The sequence below is a fragment of the Scyliorhinus canicula genome, chromosome 5, assembly GCF_902713615.1.
Source record: "Scyliorhinus canicula chromosome 5, sScyCan1.1, whole genome shotgun sequence".
NCBI lineage: Eukaryota > Metazoa > Chordata > Chondrichthyes > Carcharhiniformes > Scyliorhinidae > Scyliorhinus > Scyliorhinus canicula.
The window spans coordinates 66,099,266-66,115,838 of NC_052150.1; positions in this window are offsets into that span (position 1 = coordinate 66,099,266).

Here is a 16,573-nt window from a genome sequence, read left to right on the forward strand (position 1 = left end):
CTCCACACAGACAGTGACCCGGGGCCGGGATTGAACCCGGGTCCTCAGCGCTGCAGGCAGCAGTGCTAACAATTGCACCACCATACTACCCGTAACATAGTAATTCTGACAGCAACTTTGTGAACTGCGAACTCCCACTCAGCAACTAAATAAATGATCAGCTCACATATTTTTAACAATGTCGATTGTGGATATATATTGGCAAGCTGACCAGGGGAAGTTCCACTCTTCTTCAAATCATGTCATATTATCTTTAATGTCCATTGAGAGCACCGATGGGGCCTTGGTTTACTGTACCATCTAAAAGGTGACACCTCCTACAGTATACCCTCAGTACAGCATTGGGCTGTCAGCCTACATTTTGTGCTCAGGGCCTGACTTTCTGGCATGGGATGCGAGCACCATTGGCGGGTCCAGAAGCAGATGTGGAACCCTCTCCCACCCATGATTGGCTGTCAAACACAATTCATGCTGGCCTCTTTTCCTATTCATAGGCTTCGATGACTAGACAAGCATTTGTTACCCATTCTTAATTACCCTTGAGAAGGTGGTGGTGAGATGACTTCTTGAACCACTGCAGTTCCTGTGGTGCAGGTACACCCACAGTGCAGTTAGAAAGGGAGTTCCAGGATTTTGACCCAGTGACAGTGAAGAAACAGAGATGCATTTCCAAATCAGGGTGATGAGTGACTTGGAGGGGACTTCCAGGTGTTGGTCTTCCAATACATCTGCTGTCTTTGTCCTTCTAGATAGTAGCGGTTATGGGTTTGGAAGGAACCTTGCTGCATCTTGTAGATAATATACACTGCCGCCACTGTGCATCAGTGGTGGAGGGAATGCTAGTTTGTGGATGTGTGTCAATCAAGTGGGTTGCATTGATCTAGATGTTTTTGAGCTTTTTGTGTGTGGTTGGAGCTGCACTCATCCAGGCAAGTGGAAAATGTTCCATCACACTCCTGACTTGTGCCATGGACAGGCTTTGAGGAGTCACGACATGAGATACCCACCACAATATTCATAGTCACTGACCTGCTCTTGTAGTCACAGTATTTATATGTCTAATGCAGTTCAAATTCTGGGCAATTGTAACCTCCAGAATATTGATAGTAGGGGATTCAGTTATAGTAATACCATTGAATCTCAGGGGGAGGTGGTTAGATTCTCTTTTGTTGGTGATGGTTATTGCCTGACACTTTTGTGGCATGTATGTTACTTGGCACTAGTCAGCCCAAACCTGGATATTGTCCATTTATTGCTGCATTTGAACATGTACTACTTCAGTATCTGAGGAGCCATGAATGGTGCTGAACATTGCACAATCATCAGCGAACGACCAACTTCTGACCTTATGTTGGAAGGAAGGTCATTGATGAAGTAACAAGATGGTTGAGCTGAAGACACTACCCTGAGGAACTCCTGCAGTGATGTCCTGGAGCTTAGATGATTGACCTCCAACCACCACAACTATCTTTCTTTGCACCAGGTATGACTCCAACCAACGGAGTGTTTTCCTCTGAATCCCACTGGCTCCAGTTTTGCTATTGCTCCTTGATGGCATACTCAGTTATTAACTGGTGACCAGTGAGACAGACTCAGCAGTGCTGGTGGAGGCATGGGCGCCGGTATCAGAAAGGGCCCACTGAGGGAATTAAATGCAGCTCCCTGCCGGCTGGTCAGCTGAGTTTGGGACGCCATGGAGCTTGATGGCAGTGAGAGATTTTCCCGTTGCCAAATTGAAGTGCTGCTCCGATGTACAAGATGGCATTGAAGCCAGGATCCCATGACAGGGGTGTGAAGGGAACGTATGGATCAAGTCTGTCCCCCTCATTTTCTGATGAGTGTCTGAGAATCTTACTGGAGGCAGTAAATGGCTGCTACATCCAGCTGCCAAGTGATGGCAAGAAGAAGCCACCCCGCATCACCAAGGACTGGATGGAGGGGGTATACCCCTTGCCATCACCTTGAATCCTTGATTTGAATGCCTAGCTGAAAGGCCCCCTGGTCTTCCTGCCTCCCATAAGGATCCTCACATTAGGATCCTGAGGCTCTTTTGGCTTCTAGGACATAGAACATAGAACATTACAGCGCAGTAAGGGCCCTTTGGCCCTCGATGTTGCGCCGACCCATGAAACCATCTGAAGCCTATCTGACCTAAACTATTCCATTTTCATCCATATGTCTATCCAGTGACCACTTAAATGCCCTTAAATTTGGCGAGTCTACTACTGTTGCAGGCAGGGCATTCCACACCCCTACTACTCTCTGAGTAAAGAAACTGCCTCTGACATCTGTCCTATATCTACCACCCCTCAATTTAAAGCTATGTCCCCTCGTGTTGGTCATCACCATCCGAGGAAAATTACTCTCACTGTCCACCCTATCTAACCCTCTGACTATCTTATATGTCTCTATTAAGTCACCTCTCAGCCTTCTCCTCTCTAACGAAAACAACCTCAAGTCCCTGAGCCTTTCCTCATAAGACCTTCCCTCCATACCAGGCAACATCCTAGTAAATCTCCTCTGAACCCTTTCCAAAGCTTCCACATCCTTTCTATAATGTGGTGACCAGAACTGCACGCAGTACTCCAGGTGCGGCCACACCAGAGTTTTGTACAGCTGCAGCATGACCTCGTGGCTCCAAAACTCAATCCCCCTACTGATAAAGGCTAGCACACCATATGCCTTCTTAACAGCCCTATTAACCTGGGTGGCAACTTTCAGGGATTTATGTACCTGGATGCCGAGATCTCTCTGTTCATCGACACTACCAAGAATCTTGCCATTAGCCCAGTACTCTGCATTCCTGTTACTCCTTCCAAAGTGAACCACCTCACACTTTTCCGCATTAAACTCCATCTGCCACCTCTCAGCCCAGCTCTGAAGCTTATCTATGTCCCTCTGTAACCTATAGATCTCCTCAGATCCAGCACTTTATTTGCCCATTGTGGCCTGTGGAGCAGGATCACTGTCTTCATCCTTAATGAACACCTTTGACAGATGCAGATTGTGCAGTGCTCAGCAGCCAACAACAATAAGAAAAACATCCTCCTGAATTCACGATGCAGTGGAACATCATTTTGAGTAGGCCTATGGTCCTCTTGGTTACTGCTCTTGTGAGGGCCTGAAGGCGATGATAGATTTCCTTGGCTTCCGTCCTTGAATGTCTCAGTGGGGTCATGAGCCACCTTTTCAGTGGATAGCCTTTGTCCCCCAGGAATAAGCCATCCAAGCAAGCTGGGGCAACAAAGGACCTTGGCACTAGGAGTAACGGAGGATGAAGGCATCATGACAGCTTCCAGGATACCTGGTGTAAACCTGCAGTATCTGAGTCTTGTGGTCACACACAATATTCGAGGAAATCGTGCAATTGCAGCAAAGCCTCTGGCCCACTCAGCCCGGTTGGCTTTGTCAGTCCAGAAATGAATGAAGATGCCTTTTGGAACAGAGAAGCTGTGACCAGCTTGATACAGCAGTGGGCAGCCAATTGTGAGATGCAGCATGATCTCCCACTGACCCCTGTAAAGATCTTGAAGCTTAATGGTTCAGACACCGTCAGCTTCAGAGCCACTGGCATAGGGTGGCCATTTAACCAGTTGGAGGTGATCTCAGGACCAAATCTGGCAAAGGGAGATCGCAGTGACCTTGAAGAGATAGATCCTTCTTCAGCACTGAACCTCAGATATGTGGAAATAGCAGGAGTGCTGCCTGTAGATTCTGCTTGCTGGAGAGTGATGCTTTCTCTAAACCCTTCTGCCTGCGCCTCTTGGTTCATCGGTCCTACAGTGGGATGCTGCCTGTGAGCAACTGGCCTCCTCACCCTCCTGATCCTCTCCTCTTCTGAGGAGGTCCCTGCAGCCCACTTTGGTGCTGATGTTTCCACAGGTTCTGCACTGAAGAGGCTTATTGGCAGATGGTTTTCACAAATGCTCACAAAGCACAGGGTTCTCCAGGACAGTACAAAGGTACCAGAAACTATCTATAAACCAGGTACAAATCACTGGCAGCCAAACTCCTAACTATTCACTTAAGCATCTGCCTATGGGCCTTTTACCACAATCTGGATGTAGAATCCATGAAAAATGTGAAGCCTGTTCAAAATGGCAGTCAATTAGTCTTTAAATGGCTTTAATTGGCCCTTTAACTGTTGATGCGCGCACCTCCAACTTTCGAGCAAGCCCACTGACCGAACTATGGTGAGGCAGAGCAATGACGTTGTGACATCCTCCCGTCACCATTGCTCCCATTTTGCGAATATTTGAGTCACCGCGCACCCACTCGCGAGCTTGAAATTCTGGCTCAGGTGTCTGAATTGCACCTTGAACCCACAAAATTCGACACAGGCAAAAATGCTGCAGGTGGGCCGCTGCTTATAAATCATTTGCCTGAATGATATACCCAACCCGGAAACAGAAATGGTCCTCATTTTAAAGTGTACTTGGAATGAAAACTTAATCATTTATCACAATAGGTAGGATTCAAACATGAAGCCAGGTGAGAGGTGGTAGACATGCTGATTAAATTAGTTTAATCCAGAGACCAACAGTAAGGAATTTATTTGCTTATCTGGGTAATTGAGCATCTCTCACTTACTCGAAAATCCTTTGATTTCCAAGCCAGTGTCAGTGCAAGAAAAACAAGGGGCTAAAATTGGTCAGTGCCAGTTTTTGGATGTGGATGTGAGGGTAGTGTTCTGTGACCTGCCCTCATTTGTTATTGTGGAGGTCAACTGAATTTAAATTTGATGTTACCTCTACTTTACCTGATTGAAGAGTTGGTCAATGCAGAGTCCAAACTGTTGGCTGCTTGAATTCTGAGTCGGGGATTAAACAGTGTTCACTGAGACATTTGGTGCAGAAAGCCTGTTTCTCTTAAAGGCAGTCTATCCCTCTTTCAATTAAGCTATGTTGAGTCACAGGAAGCTGCTACTGACTGCAATTCTAAACAAGAAAAATGGAACGCACGTTCTTATGGCTCCTAGGTTCACAAGAGTGGTACCGGAGGCCTGAGTGGTGGAGGCAGACATTTAGAGTGAAACCAAGTTTTATGGGTGAGACCAGAGGCCTTCAAGCAAATGGGAGAAGGTGGCCAAGGATGTTGGCTGCCAGTCATTATCAATAAGGACCTGGCACCAGTGAAAGAAAATGTGCAATGGCCTCTCATGGGCAGTTGATGTCCATGAATACATCTTCACATGCACCCGCAACCTCTCATGATACATAAACACAATACAGCTACATCATTCACCCAGCAACACTCCCTGCCATTCAGGATTCAGGTGTAACATGCAGATATTCCACTTCACCCTCACCACCTTCCAATGCTCCCTTCCTTCTGCCAGCCTCTCACTGCCTCCACATATCTCCAGTTATTTAATTGTGCCAGGCAAATGACAACACAATCGTTGACAATTTTCCCTCCCCCTTGCAGAGTAAGGTGATCCACAATAGAAAAGAACAAAGCAGAGCCAGCACTTTCTGAGTCTCACAAAGGAGATGGGTGTTAGTATCCCTAATGTCTGGTGTCACTGCGAACACTGAGCAGAATGGTATGTTCCTGCTTAATGGCCTTTCTCAATTCCTCGCACACCCTTGTCCTGCGTCAAGAGCCATGGTATAACTATAGATCTTTTGCTTTTCCCAATTTCCCTCTGGCCAACTTTCCTGTTTTTAATTTCCTGCTCTCAGACTCCCGAGAACCGCCTTCTTTCCATTCACAGAACACACAGGAGGAAGAAAGAGGTCAACCCAACTTGACAGATCAAGAGGTTTCATCACATGATCAGAGTTTGGATCAGTGCATCATTGGGCAAGAGTTGGTGGCAGCTGAGCGAGAATGAAATAACAGCTGTGCCAGCTTACCAGAGGTTGCAGGAAGGTTCTTCTGCAGATGAGGATCTCAATAGGGAAACAGACAGGAGAGCACTGTTGCAAATAAAAACCAAAATGCTTAGTACATGAGCTTCCCTGTTAGGCAGCCTTCTGTCACTGTCATGAGTACGGAGGAGTCCGATTCCAACTTGGCAGAGGGCATCAGAAAGTGATTGACTTTTCTGCAGCGTTTCCTCCATCTACCTGTCATGCTGAAGACCTTGAGGGTCTACAAAAGCAGCCCCCATACCTGTTGCTGTCTTTGTATTGATATGTCACCAAATCCTCTGCCCCCCCCCCCCATCAAGATGCAGCTACACTCTTTGCCACATGCAGCAACTCACCACACCTCCTCCAGAAATACACCACATGATTTCCAGAGACTTTCCAAAAGCAGAAGATGTTCTAGATTATTTACCTATATTTGGTGCAGTCCAAAGATGTGCGGGTTAGGTGGATTGGCCATGCTAAATTGCCCGTAGTGTCCTAATAAAAGTAAGGTTAAGGGGGGGGGGGGTTGTTGGGTTACGGGTATAGGGTGGATACGTGGGTTTGAGTAGGGTGATCATGGCTCGGCACAACATTGAGGGCCGAAGGGCCTGTTCTGTGCTGTACTGTTCTATGTTCTATGTTCTATGTGGTGCCTGGACCTTTCAACAACTCTAGTGCTGGGTCTCTTCTTGCATCTGAATGTATGCTCTTTCCTGAATGACAAGCAAATATGTTGAATGGACCTGAGAGAGACAAGTTTGCAATTAGAGCATCAGATCAGTCAATCGGGTTGTTCAATGTTATGACAACACCAGTCCCGAAGCTTTCTGTGCAGGCAAGGACATCTGCATGAGCATCTTTCCCAGGATGTAATCCTGATGCTGGAAGTTGTTGAAGGCACAGCATGTCCCACTCAAAAAGCCTCTGAATTCCATAGCACCATCTCCAGTGGCACAATCGATTCAGATTTTGCACCCAGGATCTTGCGATAACAAGTAGAGACAGCGTAAGCAGGAAGCTTGAGGCCATACTGCCACTGGAGACGGTACTATGGAGGGTCAAAGGCCTGCTGGGTGAGCATGTATTGCCACCAAACATGTCTGACATGGCATGCATGGCATCTCAGGCTGGCAAAGTTGTTTTGATGCTCAAATTGCAAGTCCATTCAATGCATTCACTTGTCAATCACTAAAGACCCAGGAAATTAAGCAACGAGAGGGAATTCAAGCATTAAGATTATTTAAAGGGCAAAGCACGTAACTTTCAGGTTAATTTAGAATATTTAGAATATTTTCTGCAATTGAAAAATCACTGGAAGTACCGTGGGGTGTTTCTGGTGTTTCTGGAGGTCTTGTTTTGAGTTGTTAGATTGGTTAGTGAATATTAGTAATTATCATTGGGAGGGTAGAGGATTTGGTGCCCTGTCCACATAAGTACGGAGGTTGCAGTTGCAGTGCCTTTGGATTTGCAACAGGGAGATGGACCACACACTGTAGAAAAGGAAGCTCTGTACAATGAAAGTTGGAGCAGGACTCCTGCATGCTCTTTGATAGTGCCAGGAGGCTGTCTGGTTGGGCAGACAATGTACTCAGCAACTACGTGAATTCCATCAGCCTTCTCCTGCGTGCCACCTCACTGAGGTCCTCATCTGAGTCCCTTGTACCATGACTTCATCTTGCCCTTAACATCACTTGAAAAGACACACAAACTAATAATTCTCCTGGCTTGGCAGTGATCCATTCATACCCAGTGACTCATTATGTGAAGATCCTAATTCCTAATATGTCTCAAACTGTGTGTAGTGTCAGTATCTAAGCTGGTGACTACTAGTGTCAGATTGTGGCCTTTATTTCAGCTGCTGAGACCCAAAGCCATGGAAATAGCCTGATAAATATTTCCACATTTCCACCTCTCTATCTTCCTTAAAACCTATCCCATTGACAAAATCATCCTTCCAAATATAATGAAAGCAAAATACTGCAGATGTTGGAAATCTGAAATAAAAACAGAAAATGCTGGATAAACACGGCAAGTCTAGCAGCATCTGTGGAGAGAATTTTGAGTTAATGACTCGGATCTAAATAATCCTTCTACAGAACTGAAGAAAGGTAGAAATGTACAGAATAATATACTTGGGAAGAAGGCTGGGTAGGTGGAACAGAACTGAAGACCAGGACTAGGTCAGGGCAAAGGAGATATGGACAAATTTGTCATGGACATAAGACCAAGGGGAGTGTTAATGGTGCCATTCAGGGATGAAGATGGCTTATGGTGGCAAAAGGTGAGATAGCAAACTGCATTAATGGGAGCAACTGATAGCCAGGGACAGGAGGGCAAGTGAGGGAGGGGTGGGGTTGTGTTGGAGCATGGTCAAGAAGGGGCCTCACGGTAGCATGGTGGTTAGCATCAATGCTTCACAGCTCCAGGGTCCCAGGTTCGATTCCCGGCTGGGTCACTGTCTGTGTGGAGTCTGCACGTCCTCCCCGTGTGTGCGTGGGTTTCCTCCGGGTGCTCCGGTTTCCTCCCACAGTCCAAAGATGTGCGTGTTAGGTGGATTGGCCATGATAAATTGCCCGTAGTGTAAGATTAATGGGGGGATTGTTGGGTTACGGGTATACGGATTACGTGGGTTTAAGTAGGGTGATCATTGCTCGGCACAACATTGAGGGCCGAAGGGCCTGTTCTGTGCTGTACTGTTCTATAAGCTGAAAATCAGCTGACAACAAACTGTAAACATGGGGCAGGGGGGGTATTAAGATGGAGGGAGAAGTTACTGATGGAAGTTTTCTTGCATACTGGAAAGCTGTCCCATAGACTATTCAAACAATAGCCTGACATAGTCATACACATGGAATCATGCCTTACAGCCAAAGTTCCAGATACCATTACCCCTGCTGCCTCACAGTGTCAAGGACCCGGGTTCAATTCTGGCCTTGGGTGACTGTCTGTGTGGAGTTTGCACTTTCTCCCACTGTCTGCGTGGGTTTCCTCTGTGTGCTCTGATTTTCTCCCACAATCCAAAGATGTGCATGTTAGGTGGATTGGATATGCTAAAATGCCCTTTAGTGTCCCAGCAGGTGCCGGTTAGATGGGATTGTGCAGATAGGGTAGGGGAGTGGACTAGGTAGGCTGCTCTTTCAGAGGGTCGGTGCAGATTCAATGGATGAAGTGGCCTTCTTCTGCACTGTCGAAATCCTATTGTTCTAAATCCCTGAAAACGTGCCACATCTAGTCATGAATTGTGGGGAAATACTAACAGGAAGAGGAGGATCCACAAATATTCCTCAATGATCGGGCAGCCCTACACATTGTACGAAAGACACGGTTGAAGCATTTGCCGCCATCATCAAGTACCAAGTGGATGATCCATCTTGGCCTCTTCTGAGGTCCCCAGGTTTACAGATGCCGGTTTTCAGCCAATCAATTAAGCCCACATGATATCAAGAAAAGGCTGAAGACAGTGGATACTGAAAAGATTATGAGCCCTGACAATATTTCGACAATAGTACTGAAGACTAGTGCTCCAGAACTAGCCAAATCCCGAGCCAAGTTGTTCTAGTACAGCTACAACACTGGCATCTACCTGACAATGTGGGAATTTGCCCAGGAATGTCCTGTCCACAAAAATCAGGACAAATCCAACACGGCCAATTACTTACTGCCCTATTAGTCTGCACTCGATCATCAACCAAGTGATGGAAGGTGTCATCGACAGTGTTTTCAAGCGGCACTTACTCAGCAATGACCTGCTCACTGCTGGTCAGTTTGGGTTCTGCCAAGACCACACTCCTGACCTCTTTATAGCCTTGGTTCAAATGTGTACAAAAGAGCTGAACTCAAGAGGTGAGATATGAGTGACTGCCCTTGACATCAAGGCAGTTTTTAAGTGAGTGTGGCATCTAGGTACTCTAGGAAACTTGACGTCAGTGGGAATCACACTTGAAAACTCTACACTGGCTGGAGCCATACCTGTCACAAAGGAAGAAATTGTGATTGTTAGAGACCAATCACCTCAGCCCCACAGCATTACTGCAGGGGTTGTTCGGATTCATGTCTGAAGCATTTTCAGCTGCTTTGTTAATGAACTTCTTTCAATCATTTGGTCAGAAGTGGGATGTTCGCAGACGATTGCACAATGTTCAGTTCCATTTGCAGCTCCTCAGACACTGAAACAGTCTGTGTCAAGGTGCAGCAAGACCTGGATAGCATTCAGGCTTGACATTCAATGGCATTATGATCGCTGAATTCCCTCACTATCAACATAATGTGCATTACTATTGACCAGAAACTGAACTGGATCAGTCATAAATATAATGGTTACAAGAGCAGGTCAGAGGCTGAGAATTCTTTGGTGAGTCACTCAGCTCCTGATTCCCCAAAGCTTGTCCACCATCTAAAAGACACAAGTCAGGAGTGTGATGGAATACTCTCCACTTGTTCCAAACAACACTCAAGAAGCTTGACACCATCCAGAACAAAACAGCTCACTTGAATGGCACCCTAGCCATGACCATTCGCTTCCTCCACCATTGATGCACAGTGGCAGGAGTGTATACTATCAACAAGGTGCACTGCAGAACCTCACACAAGGTTCCTTCGATCCTCCAAACCCATGACTTCTTCCACCTGGCAGCAGTAACCTGGGAATACTGCAACCTGCAAGCTCCCCACCAACTCACTCACCATCCTGAAAGGGGAATAGGAGCGAGGGAAGTGGCAGAGAAGGAAACAGAAGAGAATGAAGAGCAGCAGAGAGAGGAGCAACAGAAAGATGAGCAACAGAGAGAGGAGCAACAGAGAGTGGAGCAGCAGAGCAAGAAGCATCAGAGGGCAAAACAGCAGAGAATGGAAAGGCAGAGAGCTGACTGACAGAGAGGGAAACAACAGAGAGGAAAACAGTAGGGAAGGCTGCAGAAAAGAGGGCAACTTTCTTCTGCTGTTCTCTAAAACATCCAAATTTCTTCTTTGCTTTGCCCCTTGAATGAATACTGGAGTTGAGAGTGTGACATGTAGATCCTCATCATGTTCACTGCCACTAATTGGACTGGAAACCTGGAAGTAAAATGATCATAAGTGGCTGCATTAAAAAGCTACTAACAGATGTGTTTAACCTACTTCTGGCTTTCTGCTGTGATGTTAGACTGCCCAACCTCAGCTCAACTCGCAGTTAAGATTGGGCCATGGGACCTACAGCAGAGATTCAGGATATCCATGGCATTTGATCAATTTGTTTATATTCAACAAGAGCACCTTCCCTATCATTTTACCTTGAACAACCATGCATCCATATCCCTATATTTCCTTCCCACTCGTGTATCCAACAAGCATCCTATTAAGTGTGTCAAAATCCCTGTAAATATTTTTTGGGTCTCAATATCCCTTCCCCAGTTGTTCTGAATTCAGGGGAGGAGGGGCAGAGAGGTTATTTTCTTGAAGGGACATTATCGACACAATTTGCTGATGAGATTTTGCCAATACCTTACATGTACACGAAAGTGGATAAAGGTGGACCATTTCTCAAAGGATAAGGAGGGCCATTCATATTGAAGGTAATGTAACCTTACTCTCCTTCACTGGGAATTACAGTATTTTCAGCATGCTTAATGTTTTATTTATATGCAAAATATAAATTGTCACTGTAAAAAAAATGATGCATTTTGTTCTTGGCAACACATCACTTCACAGCACAAATTATTTATTGCTTCTGTTCCCAGTTGTGCTTTCTTCTGACCTTCCAGTGTGGCTTGAAAATGTGTTAGAATAAAACACCATCTCTGAAGAAAATTCCTTTTATAGTTTGAATCATTTTGATGAATATCTTTTAATTATACTTCATCATCTACATGTTAAGGACATACATTGTGGAGTAAAATGCTTTCATTTTAAAAATAATCTACTTAGTTTATAAATGCAATCCATTACAAGATGTAAGATCAAAGTAACAGTATTCTGTATATCATAATAAAAATGATACCATTCAATTCTCAGCCATATTGTAGAATTGATTTACTACTTGTGTTAGGTAGACATTTAAATTATTTTTTCATATTAGCCACACTGTCACTTTATTTCTGATTTAAGCAGTTAAATAAATATAGTGGACGTCCACCAGCCGATGAATGTTGCGTGGAATTGAAAAAGAGAGTGGGGCAATCATACAACTCTTATCCTTTAACACCAGAAATATAGCATCAATCAAAACCAAGAGCTCAGAAGTTTGTCGACTTTCCTGCTGTTGCTTCAGCCGGAAACCAATGGAATTCTTCTGGAAAAGATCAATTATCCAGCATTACTAATATTTTGTGATTTGCCTAAGGTGCAGTAAACCATCAGGGGGCATGCAGGCAGAGAGGCCGCTAAGTACGCCAATAGTCCCCATTCCAAGAGGCTCAGGCAGAACAAAATGAATATTATTTTAACCTGGAGGAGCGCTGGGTTGGCTGGAGAGGTAGTAAATCTGGCAAAAATGTGAATGGTTTCAAAAGCCAGTGCAAACCCACTGATGTGATTTTAACTCAAACAGGTTTGGCAGGTTGAATGCAACCTCCTCAGAAGATGCAGGTTGCTTATTAACGTATGCTACGTTCCTTAATTGGGGAAATATTTCAACACAGTTTTAAGTTTAATATTGCATCCATGGGGTTTATGGGCTTCTTAAAACTCACAAAGCAAATTAGCACAATAGTAATTGACTTCAAACCCATAGATATAATGCAATAAATGCTCAGTACTCACAACTGTTTTCTTACCAGCTGGTGGGAAGGGTTTGTGCACAATACTCCTGCCAAGAGTTTAATTTCTATACTTTGGAGGTTTGGTGAATCGCAGAACGATAGATAGTTCTTTGGCTGGCTTCGATTGGACAAGGAACCAGCCCTGATTTTAGCAGCAGCAGACGGTTCTTGCTATTGAGAGACCCACAGTTGAATATGGGAGAGAGCACCAACAGAGAGGGGACCAACAGAGGGGTGGCACTAATCTTGACATAGTAGCAGTTAGAGGCTGAGTTTACTTGACATGCTGGAAACCGAGGTTGGGGAGGCTCAGGTTGTTGCATCATTTGGTGGTGAAAGAATATTTGTTGCCTGGTAGTTGCACTTGTTGCCTGGTAGTCACACAATGCGGTGCCTGTCAGAGAGACAAGCAAACTTAACTATTTTGCCTCTGGACCCTTCCAGGGATCTGCCATGGACATATCCAGAATCTTCCAATTGGCAGACCACAAACGCATAAGACCTGTGACTGATGGACAAGCCTTATTTTATATTCTTGGTTGAGAGCCCAGGCAGCTTTTAGTATATGAGAATGGCGGCATTGCTCCAGGGTCCCGGGTTCAGTTCCGGCCTCGGGTGACTGTGTGGAGTTTGCACATTCTCCCCATGTCTGCGTGGGGTTTCTCCGGGTGCTCCAGTTTCCTCCCACAGTCTAAAGAAGTGCAAGTTAGGTGAATTGGCCATGCTAAATTGTCCTTAGTGTCCAAAACGTTTGGTAGGGTTACTGGTATAGGGTACAGGCATGGGCTTACGTGGGGTGCTCTTTCCAAGGATCGATGCAGGCTCGATGGGCCGAATGGCCTCGTTCTGCATTGTAAATTATATGATTCTATGAGAACATTACTCTCCAGAGGAAACACTGTTTGATCGACACCTCAAGCCCTCTAATGTCTGCAATAAATTTCACAGTGTCTCAAAAGGCCTGCATGGTTGACACTTTTATTAGCCTGCAGCCAGACATTTTTTTGAAACACAGGAGAAGGTTCTCAATTAACTACTTTTTTAAAAAGCAATTTTTTAACTCATACCACTATACACTCTAGGGTTCATAGGTTCTAGAAAGCATGCCAATGAGCATGGAAATGCCATATCTTCACATGGAGGCATGGGGGGTCATGAGGAGTAACTAGAGGGGCAGAATTTGACATAAGGGACATGAGGGGTGATGGAGTTGGTCGGTGTCATGAGGTAGCATGGACGGGACTTTATTTGGAGGGTGAAGAGAGTATGAAGAGTAAGGGATGCAGGGCCTTTGTCTTTCTGTTTTAGCTGGAACAAAGTCATCTGGCACCAGCCTTGGGGCTGCATCCTCAATTCCTGCGGTCATCTCCCTCAAAACAGATATACCGAAATATCTTTGGCTAACCGGGTTAAGAAAAATCCCAAAGCCTTTTATTCGTATATAAGGAGCAAGAGGGTAACTAGAGAAAGGATTGGCCCACTCGAAGACAAAAGAGGGAATTTATGCGTGGAATCAGAGGAAATGAGTGAGATTCTTAATGAGTACTTTGCATCGGTATTCACCAAGGAGAGGGACATGATGGACGTTGAGGCTAGGGATGGATGTTTAAATACCCTAGGTCATGTTGGCATAAGGAAGTGGAGGTTTTGGGTATTCTAAAAGGCATTAAGGTGGACACGTCCCCAGGACCGGATGGGATCTATCCCAGGTTGCTGAGGGAAGCGAGGGACGAAATAGCTGGGGCCTTAAAATATATCTTTGCAGCATCCTTGAGCACGGGTGAGGTCCCGGAGGACTGGAGAATTGCTAACGCTGTCCCTTTGTTTAAGAAGGGTAGCAGGGATAATTCAGGGAATTATAGACCTGTGAGCTTGACGTCAGTGGTAGGCAAACTGTTGGAGAAGATACTGAGGGATAGGATCTATTCACATTTGGAAGAAAATAGACTTATCAGTGATAAGCAGCATGGTTTTGTGCAGGGAAGGTCATGTCTTACAAACCTAATAGAATTCTTTGAGGAAGTGACAAAGTTAATTGATGAGGGAAGGGCTGTAGATGTCATATACATGGACTTCAGTAAAACATTTGATAAAGTTTCCCATGGCTGGTTGATGTAAAAAGTGAAGTCGTATGGGGTTCAGGGTGTACTAGCTAGATGGATAAAGAACTGGCTGGGCAACAGGAGACAGAGAGTAGTGGTGAAAGGGAGTGTCTCAAAATGGAGAAAGGTGACTAGTGGTGTTCCACAGGGATCCACGCTCGGACCACTGTTGTTTGTGATATATATAAATGATCTGGATGAAGGTATAAGTGGTCCGATGAGCAAGTTTGCAAATGATACTAAGATTGGTGGAATTGCGTGGAATTGGAGGACTGTCAGAGAACACAACAAAATGTAGATGGATTGGAGAGTTGGGCAGAGAAATGGCAGATGGAGTTTAATCCAGGCAAATGTGAGGTGATGCATTTGGAAGACCCAACTCAAGTGCGGACTATATGGTCAATGGAAGAGTCCTGGGGAAAAGGGATGTCCAGAGAGATCTGGGAGTTCAGGTCCATTGTACCCTGAAGGTGGCAATGCAGGTTGATTGAGTGGTCAAGAAGGCATACAGCATGCTTGCCTTCATTGTGGATGCTTTGGAGAGAGTGCAGAGGAGGTTCACCAGGATGTTACCTGGTATGGAGGGTTCTAGCTATGAAGAAAGGTTGAGTAGATTAGGATTGTTTTCATTGGAAAGACGGAGGTTGAGGGGGGACCTGATTGAGGTCTACAAAATTATGAGAGGTATGGACAGGGTGGATAGCAACAAGCATTTTCCAAGAGTGGGGGTGTCAATTACAAGGGGTCACGATTTCAAGGTGAGAGGGGGAAAGTTTAAGGGAGATGTGCGTGGAAAGTTTTTTACCCAGAGGGTGGTGGGTGCCTGGAACGCTTTGCCAGCGGAAGTGGTAGAGGCGGGCACGATAGCATCATTTAAGATGCATCTTGACAGATATATGAATGGGAGGGGAACAGAGAGAAGTAGATCCTTGGAAAATAGGCAGCAGGTTTAGATAAAGGATCTGGATCGGCGCAGGCTGGGAGGGCCGAAGGGCCTGTTCCTGTGCTGTAATTTTCTTTGTTCTTTCTTTGTTCTTTCTTCCTGGAGGCTACTCCAGCCACGCCCACTCTCCCAGCAATGGAGATCCTGCCTATGCAGGCACTTTCTCCTGAAGCAGGTGGACCCGAGCCAGGGATTTACCCGATTCCCCTGCACAGCTCGGAGATGAAAATCCCAAACCACAATGTGGGAAGTGTGAGGTTATCTATTTAGGTAGAAGAATAGAAAAGGAAAATATTATTTAAATGGAGAGAGATTACAGGATGCCATGGTACAGAGGGATCTGGGTGTCCTCATATGAAACATAAAATGTTAACATGCGGGTACAGCAAGTAATTGAAATCACGGATGAAATGTTAATCTTGGTTTCAAAGCAAACCACAGCCAATTAAATACTTATGAAGTGTAATCACTGTTGTCTCACAATGAATTATTACCTTCATAACTATTATATTATCTTCATCCAACCTTTTGTACAAGAGCTCATTAAAATCTTTACCAAATAAAACTCCATACCCACTGTCTTCACAATATCCAGTTTCAACAACCAACGTACTTCCAACAATTCTTTTCATTTTATTAGCTTTCCAAAACTAAAGGACAACATTTCTTATTTTCTCCTGTATGAAATATTCTGACACCAACTGCATAAGAATAACCACCAGCAAGCAAAACATATAAAAACGTCCCTAAAAATGGCAAGTTTCATGGTCATTATGTCGCCTTCGGATAGAAACTTTTGAAGTACAGATTTTCAGATTTACTTTTTCAGATATTTTATTTTCCCTTAAAACAGTCTCAACTTTGGGGTTCTTTACTACAGGGCTAACTCCAATGCATCTAAACTAGCATCTGGTCTAATCTGAGTGCACAATAAGT